General features: G+C 34.7%; 1 long non-coding RNA gene across 2 annotated transcripts in view; it reads right to left on the reverse strand.

Annotated features, from left to right (window-relative positions):
- Positions 1-12,387, reverse strand: part of LOC123797948 (uncharacterized) — a 253,800-nt gene that overhangs the window by 34,330 nt on the left and 207,083 nt on the right. For both annotated transcript variants that reach the window (XR_015725818.1, XR_015725819.1), the window contains one exon: positions 4,179-4,230. This is a non-coding gene — a long non-coding RNA (uncharacterized LOC123797948). The remainder of the gene's footprint in view (positions 1-4,178; positions 4,231-12,387) is intronic.

The following is a 12,387-nucleotide window of genomic DNA, read 5'->3' on the forward strand; positions in this document are numbered from 1 at the left end:
ATACTAATCGCTGTACTTATATTTTTAAGGTAAGAAAAAGTCACTACTTTTACATGACAATACTTTAAATGTACTTTCGGTATACTTATACTTATGTAGGAATTACCAACAAAAGAAAAATAAATAAAAATCAGAGTAAAACATTTCTTCACTTTAATAGCCACCTCTGTTAGAAGAAGATACTGGCATAACTTTCTTTGTTGCATAATCTTCAGATACTTTTTTTTTTAAGAGTTTATTTATTTGTTTGACACACAGCATGGGGAGCAGCAAGCAGAGGGAGAGGGAGAAGCAGGTTTCCCACTGAGCCGGGAGCCTGATGTGGGACTTGATCCCAGGACCCTGGATCATGACCTGAGCTGAAGGCAGACACCTAACTGACTAAGCCCCCAGGCACCTCAGATACTCTTTAATCACAGTAAATCATGTATAATTCCCCAAATTATGTCTATAGCTGCCTTGGAAATGTTCTAAGGGATTTCCAATAATTTCAAAGATATAAAAAAAAGATAATACAAAAAATTGTTCTGTTAATAACAATTTAGACATATTTTTTTACTTCTACATTAAAGTTGCTCCCAATTAAAAATAAATTTGTATAATTCATCATTACTGCATAAAGCTTTTGGTTCTTTCTTAAATAGTGATAAACCAACATTGTTGCAAATTCTATAAGACACGCCATTGCGAATCTGGTAACATGCTTTATTCAAAACTATTCTAATTTTTTGGTACTTCATGAATGTTAGAAAGTTTGTCACCACCCTCTCATCTTTTTAATGATAATAAAGCCCAAGAAATAACTTTAATTAATAGAATGTCTGATATTTATACATTGAAATTATACAATTTAACAATTGTTATGTATTTTCCATGAATATTTCATCTTTTATTATGTTTGGAGAAGACACTCATCTAATTTATTTAATATGCTGAAACATGTTCATCTATACTATTCCAAATTTTGAAATTGCAAAGTCATGGTAATCAACTCATAAACTCAAAATGAAATCATTTTTATCCTTCCTTTTTGGACTGAAATGTGGAAAAGTTAGTTTCCTAGAGGTTGAAACTGCAACAGGTTTCCCAATAAGCAAGAAAACAGGAATCCAAGTTTAGGACTTCTGCTGGTGGGGACAGAGAAAATAGCTAAGTTTTTGACAGTTTCACAATAGAAAAACAAAAAACAAAAAACAAAACTTCAAGTGTTGAGGGTTTCAAGTTTATAGCTTGATTCCTTAGCAAACAGTTGCCCAAATTCTGAAGTTGTGTGGGACAGAAAGTTAAAAATCTGAGCCAAAACCTCTGAAAAACAAAGAGTATTAGCTGACATTCTCAGTGTTGAGAAATAAGGATTAAAGTTCAAGTCATGCTATCAGAAGGGCTATGGTGAAAATGACCAGGTTCTCATCTAAACTCTGGAGAGCTATGAATGAAGAACGGGACAAACCTAAGGTAGACAGAGCCATACCAGTCTGGATTTGAATCAGCATAATCCCTGACTTGATTAAATTGATAGCTACCACATCTATCTACCTCCTAGAGAAAAGGATGGCCCTTCTTTGGTGCAAGTTAAGAGTATTTGGAGCCTATCCACTTTTTAAACAAAATGTATGTCATCTGATGTCATTACAAGTCATTTACCAGTCTAATCACTCAATAGGAATGACAAGAAATGACACCAAATAACCCAAGACCAAGAGAAATAACAAGAGATTAAGATATTGGGGTTATTGAAAAGAATTTTAAAATAACAATTCATATATTTGAAAAATAGAGGTAAAGAGACAGAAAAAATTAAAAGATGGAGAATTTCACCAAATAACCAGAGTCTATAAAAATAACCCAAAGGAACTATAGAACTAAAAATTAAATGAAATTCAGACTTCCACATATGGGCTTAACAGTAATTAAGAGAAAATAGAGGATAAGGTTTTTAGGTTTGAAGATGAGTGAACAAAAAACATGTAAACTAAAAACAGAGAGAAATAAATGAAAAGTATAGAAGAGAGCATAGACATATAAATGACCCAGTCAATTAGTCTAACATGAATGCAGATGATGCCGAGAGAGAGAGAGAGAGAATGAGGCAGAATCAATATTTGAAAAGTTGACCAAAGATTCTCCAAAATTGGTAAAAGATTGTATACCCACAGATAAGCAAAATAAACACAAAGAACATCAAACCCATCCCTTCCCTATCCTGCCTTCCTTTATCTTACAACAGGATCCCCTTTAGAAAAGAAAAATGAATAAAACGTTTTTCTACACATTTATCACATGCAAATTTGCATAGTGTTTTGTTTGTGTGTTGATTATGTGTTAGGCTATATATAGTCTTTGCTGTTTTCCTGTATAGAGTGTTGTTGACATGTGTTGCTAATATATTAATTTATTTTTCCATGTGCTCCATTTGTTCAAAACATGAGTTGACCCATATGACCAAGCTTCTAAATGAACATTCATAAGCATTTCTTGATAGTCCATATTTAGAAATACTCTCTGGCCTACACTTGAAAATCTGCAGAATCAACTTGTTGAGGCTCTATTTTCTATTAAAGAAAGGGAGGTATTGGAAAATCATTTTTATAATTTCTAAGCTGTGATATTATGTGGTTTATTTTTTGAAATGAATATCCAAAAAAAAAATTCAAAAATTTGTCTGAGATGAGACAATAGTTCTCCAAAACTCCCCGCGTAAAAAGAAAATGTGTGTCATAGCAGCATATAAAATAACCACCTGAAGTCCCATGACACTTCTTGGCTTGCAAACCAAACCACTAGTGAATTTTTTTTTTTTTTAACTAAAGGAGACACTTTGGTTGAGGTTTAAGTTATTTTTACATACACTCTTATTGCACAATGTGTTTTTCCCTTGCAAAACTCAACACAAGTAGAAATAGATAATTTTATTTTGTGTGTTTCTCTTCAGTTTGATGCAAGCTCCATTAGGAAAAAGATTTTTTGTCTGCTCTTCTACTATATCATTCTATGGTATTAAAAGATACCTAGCACATAGCAAATGACAATAAATATTTGTTGGTCAAATAAAATGAATGAATGAATGAATGAATATTGTTTATACCAAATTTTTATTTGGATATACCACATAAATATGAATATATACTTATGAAAGTTATGGGACAATGTCATACTAAGAATGAAGAGAGACATATGGGGAAAGTAACAGATTCAGAAATATTGTAGGTTCTAAGTGAATGCTAAGTACTCCACCTAGTTTCTTACAAATAGAATACAAAGTCCATAGAAACAGAATATAAACAAACCATAAAGGTACTATCTAGAGACCCTAACTGTGGTCAATGTATATATTTCCTTTCTTTATTTGAATAGGTGTTACTGTTTGATGATTTCATCAACTTAGCATATGCATATGCGTGTGTGTGTGTGTGTCTACAGATACACAGGTACAACTGTATTTATATAGATACCATCAATGAGAAGAAAGTATTGTGGGGGCGCCTGGGTGGCTCAGTCGTTAAGTGTCTGCCTTCCGCTCAGGTCATGATCCCAGGGCCCTGGGACTGAGCCCCTCATCGGGCTCCCTGCTCAACAGGAAGCCTGCGTCTCCCTCTCCCACTCCCCCTGCTTGTGTTCCCTCTCTCGCTGTCTCTCTGTCAAATAAATAAATAAAATCTTTAAAAGAAAAAAGTATTGCGAATGAACTACTTTAAAGAATCTATCAAGTTCATCTAGATTTATAGAAAAAGTTCGATCTCTACACATTCAAAGAGGAATGCACTTCTGTTCAGCAGTTCATGCATGAACTGTATTCTTTTTTTAAAAATAATTATCAGAAGCTATGATATCTTCAGGTAAACATTAGAATGAACTGTGTTAAAAGTTCCTTACTGATTTATTAGTATTAAGCCAAATAATACTATGGAAGATTTAGATGAATATTTTCTGTAAAAGTGAAGATTACCTTGTCAGTTGTTTCCCTTAGATTTTTCTCTATAAAAGTTACCGTGAGTTTTAGTTTTATAATTTTCCATTTTGTAGACTCTAGTGCATAGAATACTATACTATATAGAATATGGTGCAAATAATAAACATTCTTTATTATTTATCACACTGCTACAAGTCTTACTATAGCTTTATTATTTTCTTAATTCAATCCTCAAATGTAAAAGGAAAAACATGAAATTGTAACTCACAGAAAAAACTCCATGGCCAGAGGGACTCCAACGTATCTTGCCAAAGAACTTCCTGGTGTGATAATTAAAGAGAAAAAAGAACCCAATACATAAAAATTAAACAGAAACAGGAAACCTTGCAATAGAATGAATGAACATTTCTGTTTCTGGGAAAATTAGACAGATAGGGACAGCCATCTGAGGTTTGGCATATATTAGGTTTAAACAATGAATTCTGCCCATTGAATCAACAATGATTGGACACCTACTCGTGCAGAACACTGTTCTAGATGCTGAGAATATACAAAGAGGCAAAGACATGGTTCCTGTTCATGTAAGGCTTATTAAACAAATGGATCATTGGTTTTAACTACTGGTGGAGGAAAACTAAGGCTAATGAAGAAAACACATTTTTTTTTTCAAAATTCTATTAAACCTTAGTAGTGTTGTAAGAATTGAGTATAACATAATTGAGTACATGCTGGCCTTGAAGTTAGAAGTCCTGGATTGAGAACTCTAACCTGCAGCTGATCAGCCATGTGGTATCAGCAGAGTTAAATCACCTCTCTGAACCTTTTTGTTCAGTTGTAAAATGATGGCTTTGGAATTGTATATATGATGTACAAAAGTTTCCAATAGCATTCTTTTAGGACATGTTAGGAACGATAAGTTCAGTGTTGCATGTTCAGTGTTAATATACTAAACTGTATGTTAGTATATATAGCATATTACCAATGTTTAGTATATTCAGTATATTAGTATATATTAGTATATACTTGTATATATGTTGTAGTGTATAATTAGTATATATTAGTTTATAATATATTCAGCATATTTAGTGTTGCATGCTTAGTATATTACTAGAAATATAATAGATTGAATCAGTATTCAGGAGAGACTATTGGACAAGATGAGTGAATGATTTTACCCTCTGTAATCCTTAGGTCTATGATTCTGTTGTGAGGTAGGATTCATCTCTTGTACTAATCTTCGCAGTATGGTTTTCTTACGCTAAGCAGGAGTGATTGGGTTAGTTTCTAATTAAAGATCTGATGTGTAGAGAGAAAAAAAAAAAACCCAGAAACTCAAGACTTCAGCCAAGTGTACCAAGCTCAAACATAAAGCTGTTTCCGAGAGTTCAAGCTCCCAAAACCTTCTAACTCCAGTTTATGATGAAATATATATATTGTTCATTTCGGGGTGAGTACCACCACGATGGTTTTCTAGGCAATGGGACATTGCAACAAAAATAAATTCACCAAGTTAACATAGAAAGAAGATCTTAATTTGAATTAAGCTTTTACATATGTAATCTTTCCTTTAAATTGTATCTCATTTATTAGAGTGCTTCAAGGATACTAATTTAATTACTACTCACAGTGATATTTTAGGAGTTAAACTTAATAAAACCTGAATGATTTTTTTCTTCAAAGTCTCCATTGATACATCTGGACAAAATATTCTAACTCTAGAGCTCAAGACCGAGGGATAGGAGCAAAGAAGGTATGAAGCCCAAGTAAGTGCTTAAATCATTCAACCATTTATCATTAGATGACAAATACCACACCTCATATGGAGACAATAATTCTGACCTATCTCAGGAAATTGTGAGGACAAGCCTAAAGCGTAGAACTGCATGCTATACTGATATATGGAACGAGACTAGTATGTATATGTGTAGCCTTCAATTTCCAAGTCTTCTCTTCCTGTACTCTCCGATGATTGGCCTAAAATGTAGGCTCAGACTCAGAAAATAATAGGGCAGTGTAGGGTAGCGCAATTAGATTGTAAGTAGAACCATGTTCAGAATAGGAAGCAGATGCATCCTCTGAGAAAAACAAAAAGAATGTGAACTCTTGTCAGCAGCAAATTAATCAATCTCCTTCTTCTTACAAAGGTTATGTTAAAACTATATCTAACATAGTTTGCAAAATACTGAATTTGAAGAGACTGCAAGTTTAAAGGGAATACTTCTAGACAATTCTAAGAGAACCAGATTTTTCTTTTTTTCTAAAGAGATTAATAATATTTCATATATGATGCTGCTGGGCTTTGGAGGAAAATCCTATTTTCTTGAGGCTAATCCCAGGCAATAACCCACATGCACTTGAAACTCACCAAAAAAAAAAATCTTCATTTGGGGGCTGCCCGGGACTACTTCATATCCATTTATCGGGATATAAATAAGGGCAATATCCTCTAAATACATTAATCTGCTTAATCTTGTATCCATTATGTCCCAATGGTGGAGTTTTTGTTATTAGAAAAATTGTAGCATCTTTTATCTGATGAAACAAACCTTCATTTCTAATTTGACGTCTACCAATTATTGAGAACCACGACTATGTCAGGCCAGTGCATGACCTCTACAAAATTGTCTGCCTTCTCATAACATCCCCATGAGAAAGATATTATCATCTACAAATTAGAGATGAAAATACTGAGCCTTAGAAGTAAAGTAATTTGCTCAAAGTGGCGATTGCTTATAAGGATTCCAACTCAAGTGTATCTGACTCTCTAGTCCACTATGAGATGCTCTATTATTTGAGCTTTCCATTGTTTTTAAAGAAAAACAAGTAATTCATCCAACATATCAACTTTAAAACATTTTTATAAGCCAAACAACTTTATATGGAGTTAACCATGCGTATTTTTTATAATTATATCCAGTCAAAATCCTTTAAGAATAGTTTCTGTATTACTATGGGGGGAAAAACACATTTGTTCATTTTTGTCTATCCCTGTAGGAGCAATTGAGGGTTCTGTTCCTTTATCTGCTGCAGTGAAATCCAACTAAGAACACTTGAGCCTAGACATCTAAAACCTTCCCTCGTGCAAAGTCAACATTTCTCCTGAGCCCAGTCAAGCTCAGCTCTGAGTGTCACTGTGTAGTTTACATGGTCTGATATTTAAACGGGGAGGGGAGAGGAGAACTGACTACATGATACAGTTTAGCTGAAGAGATTTTCATTTCAGAAAAAAACAAAAACATTTCTTTGGATAAACGTATCTCCATTAGCAAGTGCTTTCTCATACTACTCAGCGATTTTGATTCCTCAAGGCCACTTATTAATTATAAGAAGGAAAACAATACACTACATTTTACCTAAGCAGAATTTATTTCTTGCATGAGCAAAAATTTCATTTAACCTCAAGCATAGAATAACATATTTGAAATATTCACCTAAGGGTAAGAATTGTTTTGCACTTTACATTCTTGCTGCTTATCTACTGAACATCAACCCCCAGATTCATACCAAGCCAAGTGCTGTGGAAATACAAAATCCTTTGGTAAAGGCATTTTTGTAAAATTTGGACTTCATTTAATAGAACTCCTAATTAGAAGCTTACTGAGATTCATCAGAAAATCAGTTTCCAGTCTCAGATCTACCACCAGACAGGAGGTAGTTCACGGAATTTCTCTATTTTGATTTCTTCATAATCAAAAAAAAAAAAAAAAAGAATGGAAGCGCCTGCAAATCTGAATCTTGGATGCATAGTCATTTTCTGTAAGAATACTACAGATTAAAATTCCAGTGTATATGTGAAACTGAAATGCAAAAAAAAAAAAATGTAAGTTGTCATCTTCATTTCATTTTTTCAGCCTTATTCTCTCCTTTTCTTCTTTTTGTGTCTATCCGTTTCTTAAATGCTAGTATATGTTCCCTTTACCTCTGGGCATTGCACTGTTGCACCTTTTTCCTTGTCTACACGTATACAGTTGAATTTAACAGTGGAGTTATAATTCCAGACCCATCAGGGAAAAGTAAAAGCTGTTCCATAGAAAGTACTGTTCTCCCAAAGTATCTTCTCTTTGCCACAGCAGGCTAACAGGCTTGTCTCTCTCTGCATAAAGCATCCTGAAGGTCTGAGAGCAGTGGAGGTGTCATGAATAACTAATCCATCCATTCCTACAGGGGGATTTCACAAATTTCTTTTTGTTTCTCAATAAAATGCTATTCACAGTAAGAAATCAGACCAGAAATCCTGGCTAATTTGTTAGAAGGAAAATATATTTGGGCAAAGCAATGTATATTTATTCAAGTGCATAACCTGAGAGCAAAAGCAAGTTTTCCTGAAAATGCTTTTAGATGAGCAAACTAACCCAGGCTTGTAAGGTCATAAAGGTAGCACGGTTCTTTGGGGAGCATCAAGAAAATAAAGCCCTGCTTGCTTGTTCTCTCCAAAATAATGAAGGTTGATGATTTGGCGCAATTATTCCGGCTGTTTATATCCCGCTTCTGTTCCCCTTTTTGCCAGTGGAGTTATGTTCCTTTCCCCAAACAGGGTGTGTCCCCCCTGGAACTTCGCAAGGGGCAGCCTTTTGCCAGCATGGTGGAATGGAATGAATCTCCCCTCTTTCTTAGTCTTTGTCATCTTGATATTCCAGCTTTGTCGTGGGTGCCTTTTCACAAGCAAAATTCTAGTGTCCTTAATTCAATCATCAGGCACATTGCATTTAGACCCAAGTGCTAATTTGCCGATGTCAGGTGCACAAATGCAATGGTTTCCACAGCCAGACTCACTCCTGGAACCACTGTGCTTCTTCCCACTTTTGCCTTATTTTTGTTTGGTTGGGGTTTTTTTGTTTTGTTTTGTTTTGCCATTTATTTCTATTGAAAAAAAGTGTGTTGTAATTTTAAGTCTTCCCAAACCCTTTTTGGTTTTAGCAAACCAATGCATTAATGTATATTTTATATTTGAAGATGTATTTCTGAACACCTTAAGAAAACTGAAGAAACCTTGAAAGGGTAAGTTTTTAGAATTTTTCTCAAAGTATCATGGAGTCTTGGTTCTGTTAAACGTCAAATAAATACATATAGAACCGCTTCCAGGGTCAAGTGTATGTGTGTATATAATAATAGTTATTGTTTGAAAATATCCTGAGCAAATGGGACTACTCCAGGATTATGGTTCAAAACATTTTAAATTGAATCATATTCTGGTCCAGGCAAGGATTTGTTAATCTGCTGTTAAGGCTTTTTTTTTTTTTTTTCTTTCCCTAGAGTATCTTATAATACACATGCTAGAATTTCTATTTGTGTTTAAAGTTTACTTTTATAGTATTTTCATTGTTTGTTTTTCTCCACATTTATAAATTGTAATTGTAGCAATATTATGTGCTTATTGGTATAACCCACAGTTGCTAAAATGAATTCTTTGACTCTGGAAGCTACTATTTAAATAGACATTCTACAACTTCTCCATCTACCAACTAAGTTATTCTTCACTGCATATTTGTAGCTTCAAATTGATATAGTTTATTTAATAGTTGAAAATATAAGTTTCAAGGTATAATTACATAGGAGGTTAAATCTCAGGTATGGATATATCAGCAAATTCTTTCACCTCTATTAGTCTTGAGTTTCCTTACCTGAAAGTGATAACAATAATATTAATTTTAATCAATTGAGATGAAGACTAAACGAAACAATGCATGTTAGACAATCAGTATAGACTCTAGTATATACTCAGTACTCAATAAATGCCAAATATTTTCATTAATTGTAATGGTATTTTGAATATCCATCAAATAATTTTGAATAATTTTACCTTAGTTCAGGTTTATATTAGATACAACTTCAGCTAAATAAAAATGTGGTTATTAGATTGTCCAAGAGTTGTCAATATATTTCTTGTTTCCACATTTGGATTCGCTATAGGCACCACAATTTTTTTTCTTAATTACAGCTCACATTTTCAAGTTTACGTGGTACACACTTTGCCCACTCATTCTTGAGGGTTCCAGCCACTATTTTAAAGAAGCAAGACATTTGTGATGCTCTTGATGGCGGTCTTCAGTTATGTATGAGTTTGACTTTCACGTCCAGTTGAAGGGTTTGAATGGTTATAGAGACTTATTGGACAAAACTGGGAAAGTCTCTAAGACCATAAAAAAGGACATATCAGGCTTTAGTGTAAGGAGAATAAAGCAAACACAAAACAAACAAGCAAACAATACCAAATTTCTCCCCATCAACAACAGGTAAAATATTACCAACTAATTAGATATATTGGTTAGGCACCTGCCATAGAAACATTTACTGTTAATAAGTAAGTCCAAAGCTTTTCAAAGATTTGCATTTGCCATTTTATTCTTTGGAAATAATTATTTGAAATCTTAAATTAATTGGTTTCTGAGTGGATTCTTCTGAGCTCTTTTGTGATGTCTAATTAACCGTGGTAGACCAACCTTGGCTTATCTGTTGCCTTAATTCAAATCAAGAATAATCAAAAAACAGGGCAGTCACTGCTGGTTTGATTCTACCCCTGGTTGAGTGTTATATAAAAGGAGTATAAGGAAGGTGGTTCAGGCCTCCAGGAAAGGAGAGAGAGTCAGTAGCAATAACGATAAAAGATAGAATAATTTTAATGGAAAAATTAGGTTAACTTTACCAGGAGCAAAAGAAGTATGAGGAAAAGGGGATACTTGGCATGTATGTGAGATGGGCCCCCAGATTTTAACACTTTGGATCTGTCTCTGTAAGTGAAGCCATGAGACCAAGGATAAAGAGAAAAGCCAAAAGAAGAAAGACCTGGATTTGAAAGTTGTGCCAAATTTAAAAGAAGAGAAAGAGTAAAAGATGCCTGCAAATACAAGTGAAAATGTGATTTGAGCATGTATTCTAATAATTTGTCAGTCATTGCTGTAAAGTTTTCAGGGCTTGTATTACAACCAAGCATTAACATATCACCTTCTCCAGTCTTCAGAAAGCAGGTCAATCAAAAACCAAAGGGATGGATGCCTGGGGAGAGGATATTTCCAGAACCAGACGAAGGTGTGCCATTCAAGTATTTCCAGGTCCCTAATATTCAAGTCTCCTTTAATGTGATGAAGAAAACTATAAAATCCATGAAGAATACAAACCACATCTTACCTTTTTTTTTTTTTTTTTTACTCCTTTGTTATCTAACTTCCCACTAGAATATAACCTCCTTGAGCACTGGGACTTGGTGATTTTATTCATTGTTTATACCTAGGGCTTAGATTAGTGTTAGGCATATGGTGGGACCTGAGGAAATAGTCGTTAAATGAATGAATTGGCATTTTTGGATTCACTTAAACCCAGTAATCCTGGTCCCATAAGATCTTTATAACTTGTGTGTCTAATTTACCTGAAGGACACATTAGCATATACTCCCTTATGTTCTCCTCAACGCTCAATGCTTTCAATCGTTTTTGACAGTCCTGCTCACAATCCTCTAAACCTCCATCATACTCATTCTATCAGATGATTGCGTTTCAAAAACCACTCTCATTTTCTAAACATGCCCTCAGATTTTCCCTACATCTTTATCTATCACTCACCCGCATTCTGCGGTGTTCATATATACATGTCATAAACAACTACATATTATCTGATTTCTTGCCCTATTGACTACCTGCTTTCTCTCCTGTATCTCCATGTCCATAGCTATTCATCTTCTGTCCATCCTCAATTCAAGTCTATATGGCAGAAGGACCTAGTCCTTCCTTACTTCTTTTTTTTTTTTTTAAGATTTTATTTATTTATTTATGTGACAGAGAGACAGCCAGCGAGAGAGGAAACACAAGCAGGGGGAGTGGGAGAGGAAGAAGCAGGCTCCCAGCAGAGGAGCCTGATGTGGGGCTCGATCCCAGAACGCCGGGATCACGCCCTGAGCCAAAGGCAGACGCTTAACGACTGAGCCACCCAGGCGCCCCCTTCCTTCCTTCTTTTAATTTACTACTCTTTTTTTCCTTTTGTTTTCCCCATCTGCCTTCGTCCATTTGGGCTGCTATAAGAAAATACCATAAACTGAGTGGTTTATAAATGACAACGGTTTTGTTTCTCACAGTTCCATAGGTTGGAAAATCAAAGATCAAAGAACAGATTGTGTGTCTGGTGAAGACCCACTTCCTGGCATATACACGACTTTTAGCTATGTCCTCACAGAGTGGAAGAGACAAGGACGCTTTCTCAGCTTATTGTACAAAGGCACTAAATCCCATTCATGGGAGTTCCACCCTCATGACCTAATCTCCTCCCAAAGACCCCACATATTAATATCATCACTTTCGGGGTTAATACTTCAACATGTGAATTTGAAGGGGACGCAAATATCCAGGCTACACCACCAGACATTGAAGGTAAAACTGAGTATCCTCTCCTTACTACTCACATGTTATTTCTTAATTTTTTTTTAATGTAGCACCCCCTGTCTCATCTATTTCAAGAAAGCTTCCATTTTCTCACCCTATTTTTCTCAG

Source organism: Ursus americanus, chromosome 9, assembly GCF_024610735.1.
Source record: "Ursus americanus isolate L20-20 chromosome 9, mUrsAme1.1.p, whole genome shotgun sequence".
Classification (NCBI taxonomy): Eukaryota; Metazoa; Chordata; class Mammalia; order Carnivora; family Ursidae; genus Ursus; species Ursus americanus.